This window comes from Somniosus microcephalus, chromosome 21 (assembly GCF_052327205.1).
Source record: "Somniosus microcephalus isolate GS21.2 chromosome 21, FLI_Smic_1.0, whole genome shotgun sequence".
Taxonomy (NCBI): domain Eukaryota; kingdom Metazoa; phylum Chordata; class Chondrichthyes; order Squaliformes; family Somniosidae; genus Somniosus; species Somniosus microcephalus.
In genome coordinates this window covers 2,621,049-2,638,727 of record NC_141007.1, presented here as the reverse complement: position 1 = coordinate 2,638,727, position 17,679 = coordinate 2,621,049, and the positions used below count along the sequence as shown (strand labels likewise).

The 17,679-nt window shown below is 51.3% G+C and overlaps 1 protein-coding gene across 1 annotated transcript in view; it reads left to right on the top strand.

Moving 5' to 3' along the window:
* Positions 1 to 17,679, top strand: part of acsf2 (acyl-CoA synthetase family member 2) — a 325,180-nt gene that overhangs the window by 168,689 nt on the left and 138,812 nt on the right. The window lies entirely within an intron of this gene.

The window sequence follows — 17,679 nt, the reverse complement described above, 5'->3', positions numbered from 1 at the left end:
AGACTCACCGCCAGGGACCTGGCCGAGATCCTGGCCCAAGCTTAAGGTGTTGGACCGGTGCCTTTCTTTCATATTTATGGAATCTGTAAAATGTGTTATTAATCCTCCAGATTTTAAAATGTGCTGCAAAAATGACTGCCCCAGATTCCGAAACAGTTGGCAAAGGCAAAGAAAAAACACATTTTTGGGCAGTTAGCTCACACCTTATATAACTAGTGTGGATTTCAAGCTTTCCTTGAAATGTGCCTTCCCCAGTTTATTTTCATGTTACCTTTTAAAAGATTTATTTAAAATTCTCTCTTCATTTCCCCTTTCATGTACCTCACTATCCCTTCACCAGTCTGGTGGAAGATTGTCCATCAATCCATCACTAAGGACAGAGTGACGGAGCACTTGGACAAATATCAGCTGATCAGAGAGAGCCAGTATGGATTTGTCAAGTCTAAGGAACCCAGTTGATTTTTTTGAGCAAGAAATTAATGTGGTAGATAAGGGAATGTCTACGGATGTTGTTTATATGGACTTCCAGAAGGCATTCAATAAGGTTCCACATAAGAGACTGTTAACAAAAATGAGAGTGTGTGGAATTGGAGGCAACTTATTGGCATAAAAAGAAAGACTTGCATTTCTATTGCACCTTTCATGACCTCAGGACGTCCCAAAGTGCTTTACAGCCAGCGAAGTACCTTTGAAGTGTAGTCACTGTTGTAATGTGGAAACGCGGCATTGCTAGAGAATTGGTGAGGAGGTAGGAGACAGAGTGTAAGGATAGTGGGTGTGTACCCCAATTGGCAGGATGTGACTAATGATCCCCCAGGGAGCTGCACTGGGGCCTCAGCTTTTCACTATTTATAAACAGAGTGACTATTTGCACCGCAGTTTTAACTCTCTGCGCAGGCATACTCGATCCAGTCGCACAGGCGCAGTACCCAACGGTGCGGAGACTGCACCGCCACGATTTCCTCGGCTCTCAGCGAAGAAGGTCAGGGGATCTGTTGGTGGCCGGCGGGGTGGAGAGGGGAATCGAAGGGGGGAGAGAGGGTTGAAGGGTGGAGAGAGGATCGAAGGGGTGAGCGTGGATGGAAGGGGAGGGACAGGGGATTGAAGGGGAGAGAGAGAGGATCGAAGGGGGAGAGAGGATCGAAGGGGGGAGAGGATCGAAGGGGAGAGAGGATCGAAGGGGAGAGAGGATCGAAGGGGGAGAGAGGATCGAAGGGGGAGAGAGAGGATCGAAGGGGAAGAGAGAGGATCGATGGGGGAGAGAGAGGATCGAAGGGGGAGAGAGAGGATCAATGGGGGAGAGAGGATCGAAGGGGGAGAGAGGATCGAAGGGGGAGAGAGGATCGAAGGGGGGAGAGAGGATCGAAGGGGGAGAGAGGATCAAAGGGGGAGAGAGGATCGAAGGGGGAGAGAGGATCGAAAGGGGGGGAGAGAGGATCAAAGTGGGAGAGGGGATCGAAGGGGGAGAGAGGATCGAAGGGGGAGAGAGGATCGAAAGGGGGGGAGAGAGGATCAAAGTGGGAGAGGGGATCGAAGTGGGAGAGGGGATCGAAGGGGGAGAGAGGATCGAAAGGGGGGGAGAGAGGATCGAAGGGGGAGAGAGGATCGAAGGGGGGAGAGAGGATCGAAGGGGGAGAGAGGATCGAAGGGGGAGAGGATCGAAGGGGGGAGAGAGGATCGAAGGGGAGAGAGGATCGAAGGGAGAGAGAGGATCGAAGGGGGAGAGAGAGGATCGAAGGGGGGAGAGAGGATCAAAGGGGGAGAGAGGATCGAAGGGGGAGAGAGAGGATCGAAGGGGGAGAGAGGATCGAAGGGGGAGAGAGAGGATCGAAGGGGGAGAGGATCGAAGGGGGGAGAGAGGATCGAAGGGGGGAGAGAGGATCGAAGGGGGAGAGAGGATCGAAGGGGGAGAGAGAGGATCAATGGGGGAGAGAGGATCGAAGGGGGAGAGAGGATCGAAGGGGGAGAGAGGATCGAAGGGGGGAGAGAGGATCGAAGGGGGAGAGAGGATCGAAGGGGGAGAGGATCGAAAGGGGGAGAGGATCAAAGTGGGAGAGGGGATCGAAGTGGGAGAGGGGATCGAAGGGGGAGAGAGGATCGAAAGGGGGGGAGAGAGGATCGAAGGGGGAGAGAGGATCGAAGGGGGAGAGAGGATCGAAGGGGGAGAGGATCGAAGGGGGGAGAGAGGATCGAAGGGGAGAGAGGATCGAAGGGAGAGAGAGGATCGAAGGGGGAGAGAGAGGATCGAAGGGGGGAGAGAGGATCAAAGGGGGAGAGAGGATCGAAGGGGGAGAGAGAGGATCGAAGGGGGAGAGGATCGAAGGGGGAGAGGATCGAAGGGGGGAGAGAGGATCGAAGGGGGAGAGAGAGGATCGAAGGGGGAGAGAGAGGATCGAAGGGGGAGAGAGGATCGAAGGGGGAGAGAGGATCGAAGGGGGAGAGAGGATCGAAAGGGGAGAGAGGATCGAAGGGGGGGAGAGAGGATCGAAGGGGGAGAGAAGATCGAAGGGGAGAGAGAGGATCGAAGGGGGAGAGAGGATCGAAGGGGGAGAGAAGATCGAAGGGGGAGAGAGGATCGAAGGGGGAGAGAGAGGATCGAAGGGGGAGAGAGAGGATCGAAGGGGGAGAGAGGATCGAAGGGGGAGAGAGAGGATCGAAGGGGGAGAGAGAGAATCGAAGGGGGAGAGAGGATCGAGGGGGAGAGAGGATCGAAGGGGGAGAGAGGATCGAAGGGGGAGAGAGAGGATCGAAGGGGGAGAGAGGATCGAAGGGGGAGAGAGGATCGAAGGGGAAGAGAGAGGATCGATGGGGGAGAGAGAGGATCGAAGGGGGAGAGAGAGGATCAATGGGGGAGAGAGGATCGAAGGTGGAGAGAGGATCGAAGGGGGAGAGAGGATCGAAGGGGGGAGAGAGGATCGAAGGGGGAGAGAGGATCGAAGGGGGAGAGAGGATCGAAGGGGGAGAGAGGATCGAAAGGGGGGGAGAGAGGATCAAAGTGGGAGAGGGGATCGAAGGGGGAGAGAGGATCGAAGGGGGAGAGAGGATCGAAAGGGGGGGAGAGAGGATCAAAGTGGGAGAGGGGATCGAAGTGGGAGAGGGGATCGAAGTGGGAGAGGGGATCGAAGGGGGAGAGAGGATCGAAAGGGGGGGAGAGAGGATCGAAGGGGGAGAGAGGATCGAAGGGGGAGAGAGGATCGAAGGGGGGAGAGAGGATCGAAGGGGGAGAGAGGATCGAAGGGGGGAGAGAGGATCGAAGGGGGGAGAGAGGATCGAAGGGGAGAGAGGATCGAAGGGAGAGAGAGAGGATCGAAGGGGGAGAGAGAATCGAAGGGGGAGAGAGGATCGAAGGGGGAGAGAGGATCGAAGGGGGAGAGAGGATCGAAGGGGGAGAGAGGATCGAAGGGGGAGGGAGGATCGAAGGGGGGAGAGAAGATCGAAGGGGGGAGAGAGGATCGAAGGGGGAGAGAGGATCGAAGGGGGAGATAGGATCGAAGGGGGAGAGAGGATCGAAGGGGGAGAGAGGATCGAAGGAGGGAGAGAGGATCGAAGGGGGGAGAGAGGATCGAAGGGGGGAGAGAGAGGATCGAAGGGGGGAGAGGATCGAAGGGAGAGAGAGGATCGAAGGGGGAGAGAGGATCGAAGGGAGAGAGAGGATCGAAGGGGGAGAGAGGATCGAAGGGGGAGAGAGGATCGAAGGGGGAGAGAGGATCGAAGGGGGGAGCGAGGATCGAAGGGGGAGAGAGGATCGAAGGGGAGAGAGGATCGAAGGGGAGAGGGGATCGAAGGGGAGAGAGAGGATCGAAGGGGGAGAGAGTGGATCGAAGGGGAGAGAGAGGATCGAAGGGGGAGAGAGAGGATCGAAGGGGGAGAGAGGATCGAAGGGGGAGAGAGAGGATCGAAGGGGGAGAGAGGATCGAAGGGGGGAGAGAGGATCGAAGGGGGAGAGAAGATCGAAGGGGAGAGAGAGGATCGAAGGGGGCGAGGGGATCGAAGGGGGAGAGAGAGAGGATCGAAGGGGGAGAGAGGATCGAAGGGGGAGAGAGGATCGAAGGGGGAGAGAGGATCGAAGGGGGAGAGAGAGGATCGAAGGGGGGTGAGGATCGAAGGGGGAGAGGGGATCGAAGGGGGAGAGAGAGAGGATCGAAGGGGGAGAGAGGATCGAAGGGGGAGAGAGAGGATCAAAGAGGGGAGAGAGGAAAGCGGATCTAAGGGTGAGAGAGGTGAGCAGTTCAAAGTGGGGAGAGGAGCTCGGAGAGTGGAGCGCAGAGAGGGGGGAGAACATCAGGAACTCGCCGAGAGCAGGTCAGGAACTTGTTGAGGGGGGAGCATGGTGAGAACAGTGGGAAGGGTGAAGAACATGATCCAGGTCTAAAGGAGGGGGGAATGAGAGCAAGGACATGATCCAGATGGAAAGATAGATCACGTTCTTCCACCCCCACACCTTTACACCTGCACCACGTTATCCCTCTCCTAACATGCAGCAAGTCGCTTCACTCTAACCACTGTGCTCGCTAAGCTGCACGGCCGCGCAGCTGACTGGAGCTCTCGCGCAGCCCATTAAAGAGACCGCGCACCCAAAAAACATTCGCAGGAATATGGCCCACCAGCACCTTGATTTTAAAATTCTCATGCTCATGTTAAAATCCCTCCATGGCCTCACCCCTCCCTATTTGAACTCAGCTGTGTGAGTGCTCCTAACCTGGGAGGGTGAGCCCTGTCTGTTCTCTGAAAGTACTGAGCTCTGCACCCTGGCTGTCACAATGAATGGATCAAATGACACATTGCAAAGATCTGCATTACTCAGGCAGGCAGGATCTAATTAAACATTCCAGACAAACTGCTAGGTGTGTCTTGTCCTCCATGGGGACCAATCAGAAACTTGCTCTTGTTCTCCAAGGGGTCTAAAGGGGACTTTAGTGTTGCAAATAATTACAGCCATTTAAAAATTACTTAGAAAAGGAATAGAAAGCCATATATCCACGTTTGCTGATGACATTAAGTTAGGAGGCACAGTAAGGAGTGTCGATGGGAGCAGAAAGTGGAAAAGGGATATTGATAGATTAAGAGAGCGGGCAAAACTGTGGCAGATGGAGTTGGCATTGGTACATATTCAGTATATGGAATGCCCCCTGTTTGTATTGGATTTGTGCAATATTGACATGAAGGATGAAAGCCTATATTACAACTGGTACCAGTCAACCCACCCTCTACATAAAGTTGTAGCTACAGACATGTTGTTAGGCAAACAAGGACAGCAGCATAACAAGACCCCACAAAGAGCAACGCGACGAAGGACCAGTTGATCTTTTTTCGATGGTGTTGGTTGAGGAATGAATGTTGGGTAAACACCAGGGGAACCTCTTGCCCCTCTTTGGACAGTGCCATGTGATCTGTAACATCCATCTGAACAGGCAGAGTTAAGTCTGAAAGATGACACCATTGGAGTTTTATGCTAGATATGCTACTTGGGTTAAACACCAGTGACCACTCCTGTAAGTGGATCTTGCACCTCCTGCAGACTGGAATATGCCTTTCCCTGCCCAATATCCAGGAAAATGTAGCAAGACCCAGGAATCAAGCAGGTAACTCTGACCACTATACACCGACCTGCTGGAATACACCATGCACCGTCCAGTGACCTTATCTTCAGTACGCTGATTAAATACACACTCCAACAGATCAAGGCTCCATCTATGAGCCAAAATATGAATTTATTTAACACTAAACCGGTAACTGTGCAGTGTAACCAGTATATTTACAGTCATTTACAAACTTTACTATTCCCAAATGGCCAGAACAACAAAGATGCTTCTCCTGGTCTACTTCACTACAGGTCTTTGAAACATGATCACTCACTTCTTCTGTGATGAATCATTCCCACAGAGGCTCCATCAGACTGATTGCCAAGCTGAGCTAAAGCAACCGATGGTCGGAAGCTCCCGGCCATAGAACTGTCCAAGAAAGGGACTACGAAGAAACGTTGGCCATGTTCCTCTCACAGGCCCAACCCACACCTTCACCCCAGACATCGCTGTCAATCAAAACCACTACCGAGATGTTTGGAATTGAATGGGATAGCTTGATTAATTGATCTGTACCAAATACTTTGAATAGACCTTTGGATGATCCCCATCCAAGTATAGTGTGAGCAATCCAACCATGGATACAGAGCAGTCCCAGAAATACACACGTCTCTACCATCCCCTGAGCTGTGACTATTAGCCAGACCATAACATATAACCCATGCAACTGGCAAAAACAGTTCACCTTACAGGTGTACAGTGGCCAACATCAAAGAATCCAACAGAATAATCTAACAAAGATAAAAACGCTCCAATAACATGGCGGTCACTCAGATAATGACAGATGAAGGACATTGTTCCTTTAAGTGCTTTCATCTAAATGTTTGTTGGAAATTTAGATGAATTGCTGCAAACACCAGAAGCGCACATGATAACTTGTGCAGCCCCAGTGCAGCACGGGAATGTGAATGCTGAATTTTATGCGCATGCTTTAGAGACATTGCCAATATTAATGAGCAAATTTTTTTTTTTTGCTTCGTAGTGTAGGGCACCTTGAAGGAAGAAAGAGTTGGGGGAGAAAATGAGGTCAATCAGGAGGCAATGGTTACGGTTTTAAGCACCTGTAAATTATAGAAGGAAGGAAGGAAGGAGGGAGGTGAGCAGTTTTGAGGTCCTGATGAAGTAGGAAACAGTGAGATAAGTTACTTAGTGAGGATGCAGGGAGGTGGAAAGAGATTTGGATTTATGTGCACCATATGGAGAGGTTCTTTCCCGTTTACCAAGCTGTTCAAACCCTGTACTGTCTGATTGTGGAGCAGATGGATTTGCTTGGTAATCGTGTGCTTAGGCCAAATGGGGTTGCTTCTCTTTGGAACCTTAGGGTTGTACCCGGACCTCACTCCTTGCCCTGACCGTCAAGATCTATCAGATAATGGGGGGGGGGGACAAGAGTGGGGGAACTCCACAAGCCGCACTAACTGGGATCACAGCTCAGTGATAGGGCTACAGTGTGTTAGCCACGATTCTTTGACCTGTGCTACCTGGGAGTATAACCTCACTGGGAGTGAGGGATTGTGGAATTAACCTATGGGGCATGGTGTGATCATAATTGCCATCTGTACACTGTGGCCTGGTTACATAACGGGCCAGATTTTGCTGAAAAAATAACAGCGTGTGAATGGCGCTCACCGTTATTAATGCGTAAATTGGCCAGCAACTTGTGGAATGGGAGAGATACCCCGTGAATTGCGAATCGACAAAAGTTGCGCTGTCCCGCCATTAGCTTTGCGAAAACGGCATCTTGCGCTTAACCTGCCCTGTGGGTTTGCACATTAATTGTCCATTAAACTCACCACAGAAAGTAAGTCTAGTAATTAACAGCGTAAGTACCCTTGTTAATGACTGCCAATCAACCTCGCTGGCCCAGAAAGTTTAACAAATAAAAGTGCGGAGTCTCATTCCTTCAGGTTATGAATTATTTTAGGAGACATTTTTTAAAAAGAAGTCTCTTTATTCTCTCTCTCTTAATCCAATTTTTGTTTCGCTCTCTTTATTTCTCTTTCTGTACCTGATTTGACATTGAATTTACCCTATTTTCTTCTCAAGCCTTCCTCTGTTTCTTTCTCAATCCTTTAATCTCATTGGTTAGGGACTGTTTGCCCCGTCGTTCACCAAGTCCCAGATGCCCCGTTGCCCTCGCTGCGCCGTTATCAGCTCATACTTTCAGCAACTTGTTGGGCCAAAAATTTTAAAACCTAAATGTCCAATTGTAAATCCAACTAATGGGGCATGCTGCGGGTACCCCTGCTCCAGCAACATCTGGCCCAAAGTGGTAGCGGCTCTTCCAGTTTAGGGACTAAAGTCACAACAAACAAGTTAAACTTTTCCTGTGGTCTGTATCCCCAGTTGGAAGCCCTGTTTTTGGACTTCAATATCTCCATTGTGTCACAGTTGTGGATGAACCTGGCAAGTGGCTGCAATCTGCCGTTCGCTCCCGATATTTCACATCGGACTATAAATCAGCACCAGCCTTTCAGTCAGCGTGTTGCACCAGTGCACCATGCAGCGCGAGCTGGGAGTTATGTAACGTGTCTGTGGTTTGGGTCCACAGCTCATCTTTAAATTCAACACCGTGGGCAAACATCGCAGATTATTTATACGTGCTGAGATTTATGTTGGTGAGCTAGCCATCTGGGGAAGTGAAAAACAAGGCTGGGTCTTCCAGAGCTGACTCAACAGTAGCTTGAAATCACCCCTTGCGTTAGAGCCCATGCACACACAAAAGGGGTCACGCTACCTGCGGTGGCATGTATCGCTAATCTAGGCATGGGCCGCGCGCAGTTTTTGGACCGCAATTGTTGGAAAATGTTCCTGAATCCCCAGCAGGTGAGGCTTTCTCTGCAATTCCAATGTCAGAATTTCACCCACCAATTCATTGTTAACGGACTGTAAATTAGCTGAGCTTCCAATACCAGCTCCATCACCAAGAGCAACTCTTTCCACCTCCGTAACATTGCTCTTCTCCGCCCCTGCTGCTGAAAGTCTCATCCAAGCCTTTGTTACCTCTAGACTATTTCAATGCTCTCCTGACCGGCCTTCCAACTTCCACCCTCCATAAAAATGTTTTCAATTCATTCTTGGGATGTGGGCGTCGCTGGCAAGGCCAGCATTTATTGCCCATCCCTAGTTGCCCTTGAGAAGGTGGTGGTGAGCCACCTTCTTAAACCGCTGCAGTCCGTGTGGTGAAGGTACTCCCACAGTGCTGTTGGGGAGGGAGTTCCAGGATTTTGACCCAGCGACGATGAAGGAATGGCGATATATTTCCAAGTCAGGATGGTGTGTGACTTGCAGGGGAACTTGGAGGTAGTGGTGTTCCCATGTGCCTGCTGCCCCTGTCCTTCTAGGTGGTAGAGTTTGCGGGTTTGGGAGGTGCTGTCGAAGAAGCCTTGGTGAGTTGCTGCAGTGCATCTTGTAGATGGTACACACTGCAGCCAAGGTACGCCAGTGGTGGAGGGAGCGAATGTTTAAGGTGGTGGATGGGGTGCCAATAAAGCGGGCTGCTTTGTCCTGGATGGTGTCGAGCTTCTTGAGTGTTGGTGGAGCGACACTCATCCAGGCAAGTGGAGAGTATTCCATCACACTCCTTTTGCCTTGTAGATGGTGGAAAGGCTTTGGGGTGTCAGGAGGTGAGACACTCACCGCAGAATACCCAGCCTCTGACCTGCTCTTGTTACCACAGTATTTATTGGCTGGTCCAGTTAAGTTTCTGGTCAATGGTGACCCTCCAGGATGTTGATAGTGGGGGATTCGGCGATGGTAATGCCGTTGAATGTTTAGGGGAGGTGGTTGGACTCTTGCTTGTTGGAGATAGTCATTGTCTGGCACTTGTGTGGCGCGAATGTTACTTGCCACTTATCAGCCCAAGCCTGAATGTTGTCCAGGTCTTGCTGCATGCGGGCATGGACTGCTTCATTATCTGAGGAGTTGCAAATGGCACTGAACACTGTGCAGTCATCAGAGAACATCCCCACTTCTGATCTTACGATGGAGAAAGGTCATTGATGAAGCAGCTGAAGATGTTTGGGCTGAGGACACTGCCCTGAGGAACTCCTGCAGCGATGTACTGGGGCTGAGATGATTGACCTCCAACAACCACAACCATATTCCTTTGTGCTAGGTATGACTCCAGCCAGTGGAGAGTTTTCCCCCCGATTCCCATTGACTTTCCTCCCACAGTCCAAAGATGTGCGGGTTAGGTTGATTGGCTATGATAAAATTGACCCTTAGTGTTAGGGGGATTAAATACGTGGGGTTACGGGGATAGGGTGGAATATGTGTTGGTATAGGGGTTACGGGGATTGGGTGGGATATGTGTCGGTGCAGGCTCGATGGGCCGAAATGGCCTCTATCTGCACCGTGGGGTTTCTGTGATTCTGTGATTCTGTGACTTCAGTTTTACTAGGGCTCCTTGATGCCACACTCTGTCAAATGCTGCCTTGATGTCAAGGGCAGTCACTCTCACCTCACCTCTGGAATTTAGCTCTTTGTCCATGTTTGGACCAAGGCTGTAATGAGGTCTGGAGCTAAGTGGTCCTGGCAGATCCGAAACTGAGCATCAGTGAGCAGGTTATAGTCAAGCCGCTTGATAGCACTGTTGACGACACCTTCTATCACTTTTCTGATGATTGAGAGTAGATGGTAATTGGCTGGATTGGATTTGTCCTGCTTTTTGTGGACAGGACATACCTGGGCAGTTTTCCACATTGTCAGATAGATGCCAGTGTTGTAGCTGTACTGGAACAGCTTGTCTAGAGGCGCGGCTAGTTCTGGAGCACAAGTCTTCAGCACGACAGCCGGGATGTTGTCAGGGCCCACAGCCTTTGCTGTATCCAGTGTGCTCAGCCGTTTCTTGATATCACGTGGAGTGAATTGAATTGGCTGAAGGCTGGCTTCTGTGATGGTGGGGACCTCAGGAGGAGGCCAATATGGATCATCCGCTCAGCACTTCTGGCTGAAGATGGTTGCAAATGCTTCAGCCTTGTCTTTTGCACTCACGTGCTGGGCTCCACCATCATTCACGGAGCCTCCTCCTCCCGTTAGTTGTTTAATTGTCCACCACCATTCACGACTGGATCTGGCAGAACTTCAGCTCATCCAAAACTCTGCTCCCCATATCCTCACTAGCACCCAGTCCCGTTCACCCATCACCCCCTGTGCTCACTGCCCCGTGTCCTCACTCGCACCAAGTCCCGTTCGCCCATCACCTCTGTGCTCGCTGACCTACACTGGCTCCCGGTCCGGCAACATCTCAATTTAAAAATTCCAATCCTTGTTTTCAAATCCCTCCATGGCCTCACCCCTCCCTATCTCTGTAACCTCCTCCAGCCCCACAACCCTCCGAGATATCTGCGCTCCTCTAATTCTGGCCTCTTGAACATCCCTGATTTTAATCGCTCCACCATTGGTGGCCGTGCCTTCTGCTGCCTGGGCCCTAAGCTCTGGAATTCCCTCCCTAAACCTCTCCGCCTCTCTCCTTTAAGACGCTCCTTAAAACCTACCTCTTTTACCAAGGTTTTGATCACCTGTCCTAATATCGCATAATCGTGGTCGTTGCCACATTTTGTTCAATAATCACTCCTGTGAAGCACCTTGGGACGTTTTACTACGTTAAAGGTGCTACATAAATGCAAGTTGTTGCATTGGCATCGACCGAGCATTCGACAGAAAGGATGTCCTAAAGTGTTTCACAATCAGTGGATTACTTCTGCAGTCCAGTCACTGTTGTTATGTGGGCCTTCGTGGATTTTTTAATCCATGCTTCTAAAATTCCTCCAGGGATTAATCCCAATTATTTTTTTCTACTTTAAAGCCACCATATAAATGGAAGTTGTTGTTGATTGGTGCATGGTAAAAAGAGATCAATGTTTTTTGTCTTGTTAAGGCCTTGACAGATTAAGTGAGTGGGCAAAACTGTGGCAAATGGAGTTTTAATATGGGCAAGTGTGAGGCCATCCACTTTGAAAGAAAGAAAGACTTACATTTCTATAGCACCTTTCACAACCACCAGACGTGTCAAAGCGCTTCACAGCCAATGAAGTGCTTTTGGAGTGTAGGCACTGTTGTAATATAGGAAACGCGGCAGCCAATTTGCACACAGCAAGCTCCCACAAACAGCAATGTGATAATGACCAGATCATCTGTTTTAGTGATGTTGGTTAAGGGATAAATATTGGCCCAGGACACCGGGGAGAACTCCCCTACTCTTCTTCAAAATAGTGCCATGGGATCTGTTATGTCCCCGAGAGCAGACGGGGCCTCGGCTTAACGTCTCATCCGAAAGACGGCACCTCCGACAGTGCAGCACTCCCTCAGTACTGCACTAGAGTGTCAGCCTGGATAATGTGCTCAAGTCTCTGGAGTGGGACTTGAACCCACGACCTCTGACTCCGAGGTGAGGGTGCCGCCCACTGAGCCACGGCTGACACTTTGGACCTACGAAAGATAGATCAGAGCATTTTCTAAATGGTGTGAAGCTGGGAATTGTGGTGAAGCCGAGAGGTTTACGGGTCCAAGCACAGAAACCACTAACAGTGAATGGACAGGTACAACAAATCATTTAAAAGCCCCTTTCTCAAGGGGGCCTCTCTGGCCACAGGGGAGGTGCCAGAGGACTGGAGGACAGCTAACGTAGTACCATTGTTCAAGAAGGGTAGTAGGGATAAACCAGGGAATTACAGGCCAGTGAGCCTAACATCAGTGGTAGGGAAATTATTGGAAAAAATTCTGAGGGACAGAATTAGTCTCCACTTGGAGAGGCAAGGATTAATCAGGGATAGTCAGGATGGCTTTGTTAGGGGGAGATCATGTCTGACCAATTTGATTGAATTTTTCGAGGGGGTGACTAGGTGTGTGGATGAGGGTAGTGCAGTTGATGTAGTCTACATAGATTTCAGTAAGGCTTTTGACAAAGTAAAAACTTTTTCACCCAGAGGGTGGTTGGAATCTGGAACTCACTGCCTGAAAGGGTGGTAGAGGCAGGAACCCTCACAACATTCAAGAAGCTTTTAGATGAGCACTTGAAATGCCATAGCATACAAGGCCACGGACCAAGTGCTGGAAAATGGGATTAGAATAGACGGGGCTTGATGGCCGGCGCAGACACAATGGGCCGAAGGGCCTCTTTCTGTGCTGTATAACTCTGTGGCTGGAATACAATGGCTTGGAGGTGATGTTACAGCTGTACAGAGCTGTGGCCAGACCCCATCTGGAGCAACTGTGTTCAGTTCTGGGCCCCGCACCTCAGGAAGGATAGACTGGCCTTGGACGGGGAGTAGCACAGATTCACGAGTGATCCCGGGGCTAAAAGGGTTCAATTGTAAGGACAGGTTGCATAAATTTGGTTTGTATTCCCTTGTGTGTAGAAGATTGAGGCGTGATATGATTGAGGTGTTTAAAATGATAAAGAGATTCAATATTATATATACAAAGAAATGAATTCCTCTGCTGGGGGAATCCAGAAGAAGGGCACATCATCTTAAAATCTTAAAACTAGAGCCAGGCCATTGAGGAGTGAAATCAGCAAGCAGCTTTTCCTCACAACAGGTAGCAGAAATCTGGAACTCTCTCCCCACAAAAGGCTGTGGTTGCTGGGACAATTGGAGCTTTCAAGACTGAGATTGATCGAGTTTTCTTAGGTAAGAGTATCAAGGGATATGGAGCAAAGGGAGAAATTGGATTGAGGTGCAGATCAGCCATGATTGAATGGTGGGACAGGCCCGAGTGGCTGAATGGCCTACTCCTGTTCCTAATGTTCCTAGTTTTATGTAAACTTTTTGATTAATTCTCGGGAGGTGGGCGTCGCTGGCAAGGCTGGCATTCATTGTCCATCCCATGCTGCCCTTGAGAAGGTGGTGGTGAACCTTCTTCTTGAACCACTGCAGTCCATGTGGTGGAGGTGCTCCCACAGTGCTGTTAGGGAGGGAGACCCAGTGACGACGAAGGATCGGCCGATGTATGTCCAAGTCAAGATGATGTGTCAGTGGGGTTCGGGAGTTGTACATCACACACCGCCTATAAGCATGATCCCGGTGTGAGGTGTCAACTCTGAATTCGACACTGCACTCAGACACCGCAGATTATGCCTGCGTTTATGTTGGAGAGCAATCTGTCTGGGAAAGTGAAAAACAAAATCAATTCTCCCAGAGCGAAGTCACGGAAAGGATCTTTACAGACACCACGGGGATTTCATTCCAAGAAAAAAATCCATTGGTGAGCACAGACCAACATTCAGGCAGTGGGTGGCATTGTGGCCGTGGGTCAGGTGGGCTCGATGCCAGGCCTACATTCCACCCCGATCGCTCTAACCTTGGCCGGCAACTGCAGTTTCTGTTTTCAATATTTTACTCACTACACCTCTTTATATTTTTAAGTTCTTTCTATGTGTTCTCCCCTTCCCCGCTGAGGGTGCTGGGGTAAAGGTCAATGGCACCGTGTGTTCTCACCTCCCTCGCTGAGGGTGCTGGGGTAAAGGTCAATGGCACCATGTGCTCTCCCCTCCCTCGCTGAGGGTGCTGGGGTAAAGGTCAATGGCACCATGTGCTCTCCCCTCCCTCGCTGAGGGTGCTGGGGTAAAGGTCAATGGCACCATGTGCTCTCCCCTCCCTCGCTGAGGGTGCTGGGGTAAAGGTCAATGGCGCCTTGTGTTCGCCCCTCCCCCGCTGAGGGTGCTGGGGTAAAGGTCAATGGCTCCTTGTGTTCGCCCCTCCCCCGCTGAGTGTGCTGGGGTAAAGGTCAATGGCTCCTTGTGTTCGCCCCTCCCCCGCTGAGGGTGCTGGGGTAAAGGTCAATGGCTCCTTGTGTTCGCCCCTCCCCCGCTGAGGGTGCTGGGGTAAAGGTCAATGGCTCCTTGTGTTCGCCCCTCCCCCGCTGAGGGTGCTGGGGTAAAGGTCAATGGCACCGTGTGTTCTCACCTCCCTCGCTGAGGGTGCTGGGGTAAAGGTCAATGGCTCCTTGTGTTTGCCCCTCCCTCGCTGAGGGTGCTGGGGTAAAGGTCAATGGCTCCTTGTGTTCACCCCTCCCCCGCTGAGGGTGCTGGGGTAAAGGTCAATGGCTCCTTGTGTTCTCCCCTTCCCCACTGAGGGTGCTGGGGTAAAGGTCAATGGCACCGTGTGTTCTCACCTCCCTCGCTGAGGGTGCTGGGGTAAAGGTCAATGGCACCGTGTGTTCTCACCTCCCTCGCTGAGGGTGCTGGGGTAAAGGTCAATGGCACCCCTCCCCTCCACTACCTGTCCTAAAGATGCTGGCTAAAGGTCCATGGGCCCTTACTTACTCAAGTAGCTGTTCTTCTAGATAGTGAGAATCACCAAGCTATTTCATTATGAGGGCATCAAAGCCCAATCCTGACTTCACCTGTCATCCACTCAACACTCTCCAGTAAGAGTCATGATAGAGCGATGAGGATCAACTGATATTTCCTGTCTCTAACCCTGGGAGTTGAGGGCAGTTATCGACTGCTGAAATCAGGCAATGGGACCTGGGACCCTCTGGTCATGTAAATGAGTCCCGAGGCCCAATATCGGGTGTGCCTCAGGCCCTGCACCTATTCATGCTGGCCTGCCAATGGAAATCAATTTCTCGGCCCAAGTCTCTCCTCATATCTTAGACCCACGACACTAGGGACCAGCCTCATGTCTCCTCTCTGGACCTCCTCCAACACTTTAGCATCTCCTGTGTTTGGGGTACGCAGTACTCGAGGTGGGTCTGACCAGAACTGGACACAGTGATCAAGGTGGGTCTGACCAGAACTGGACACAGTGCTCAAGGTGGGTCTGACCAGAACTGGACACAGTGATCAAGGTGGGTCTGACCAGAACTGGACACAGTGCTCAAGGTGGGTCTGACCAGAACTGGACACAGTGATCAAGGTGGGTCTGACCAGAACTGGACACCGTGCTCAAGGTGGGTCTGACCAGAACTGGACACAGTGCTCAAGGTGGGACTGACCAGAACTGGACACAGTGCTCAAGGTGCGGTCTGACCAGAACTGGACACCATGCTCAAGGTGGGACGGACCAGAACTGGACACCGTGCTCAAGGTGGGTCTGACCAGAACTGGACACAGTGCTCAAGGTGGGTCTGACCAGAACTGGACACAGTGCTCAAGGTGGGTCTGACCAGAACTGGACACAGTGCTCAAGGTGGGACTGACCAGAACTGGACACAGTGCTCAAGGTGGGTCTGACCAGAACTGGACACAGTGCTCAAGGTTGGTCTGACCAGAACTGGACACAGTGCTCAAGGTGGGTCTGACCTGAACTGGACACAGTGCTCAAGGTGGGACTGACCAGAACTGGACACGATGCTCAAGGTGGGTCTGACCAGAACTGGACACAGTGCTCAAGGTGGGACTGACCGGAACTGGACACAGTGCTCAAGGTGGGTCTGACCAGAACTGGACACAGTGCTCAAGGTGGGACTGACCAGAACTGGACACAGTGCTCAAGGTGCGGTCTGACCAGAACTGGACACAGTGCTCAAGGTGCGGTCTGACCAGAACTGGACACAGTGCTCAAGGTGGGTCTGACCAGAACTGGACACAGTGCTCAAGGTGGGACTGACCGGAACTGGACACAGTGCTCAAGGTGGGTCTGACCAGAACTGGACACCGTGCTCAAGGTGCGGTCTGACCAGAACTGGACACAGTGCTCAAGGTGTGTCTGACCAGAACTGGGCACAGTGCTCAAGGTGGGTCTGACCAGAACTGGACACAGTGCTCAAGGTGGGTCTGACCAGAACTGGACACAGTGCTCAAGGTGGGACTGACCGGAACTGGACACAGTGCTCAAGGTGGGTCTGACCAGAACTGGACACAGTGCTCAAGGTGGGACTGACCAGAACTGGACACAGTGCTCAAGGTGGGACTGACCAGAACTGGACACAGTGCTCAAGGTGGGTCTGACCAGAACTGGACACAGTGCTCAAGGTGAGTCTGACCAGAACTGGACACAGTGCTCACGGTGGGACTGACCAGAACTGGACACAGTGCTCAAGGTGGGTCTGACCAGAACTGGACACAGTGCTCAAGGTGGGTCTGACCAGAACTGGACACCGTGCTCAAGGTGTGTCTGACCAGAACTGGACACAGTGCTCAAGGTGGGTCTGACCAGAACTGGACACAGTGCTCAAGGTGGGACTGACCAGAACTGGACACAGTGCTCAAGGTGGGTCTGACCAGAACTGGACACAGTGCTCAAGGTGGGTCTGACCAGAACTGATCACAGTGCTCAAGGTGGGACTGACCAGAACTGGACACAGTGCTCAAGGTGGGTCTGACCAGAACTGGACACAGTGCTCAAGGTGGGTCTGACCAGAACTGGACACAGTGCTCAAGGTGGGTCTGACCAGAACTGGACACAGTGCTCAAGGTGGGTCTGACCAGAACTGGACACCGTGCTCAAGGTTGGTCTGACCAGAACTGGACACAGTGCTCAAGGTTGGTCTGACCACAGCCCTGTCCAGTTTGATCATGACTTCCTTTGACTTGTACCCTGCAGTTGACTGTGGAGTTGAACATCCTATTGGCTGTATTGATTGCTACTCCGCATTGATTGGACATTCGATTGCATAATCAATACAGTCGTCATATTGATCCTAGTGGTTTCTGCAGCCCTTGACATGGTTGACCACACCATCCTCCTCCAACTTCTCTCCTCCGTCATCCAGCTGGGTGGGACTGCACTTGCCTGGTTCCATTCTTATCTATACAGTTGTAGCCAGAGAATCACCAGCAGTGGCTTCTCTTCCCACTCCTGCACCGTTACTTCTGGTGCCCCCCAAGGATCTATCCTTGGCGCCCTCCTATTTCTCATCTATATGCTGCCCCTCGGCGACATCATCCAAAAACACAACATCAGTTTCCACATGTACGCTGACAACACCCGGCTCTACCTCAGCACCACCTCTCTCGACCCCTCCACTGTCTCTGATTTGTCACGCTGCTTGTCTGGCAGAAATTTCCTCCAACTAAATATTGGGAAGACTGAAGCGATTGTCTTCAATCCCCACCACAAGCTCCATTCCCAAGTCACCGACTCCATCCCTCTCCCTGGCAACTGTCCGAAGCTGAACCAGACAGTTCGCAACCTTAGAATAGTATTTG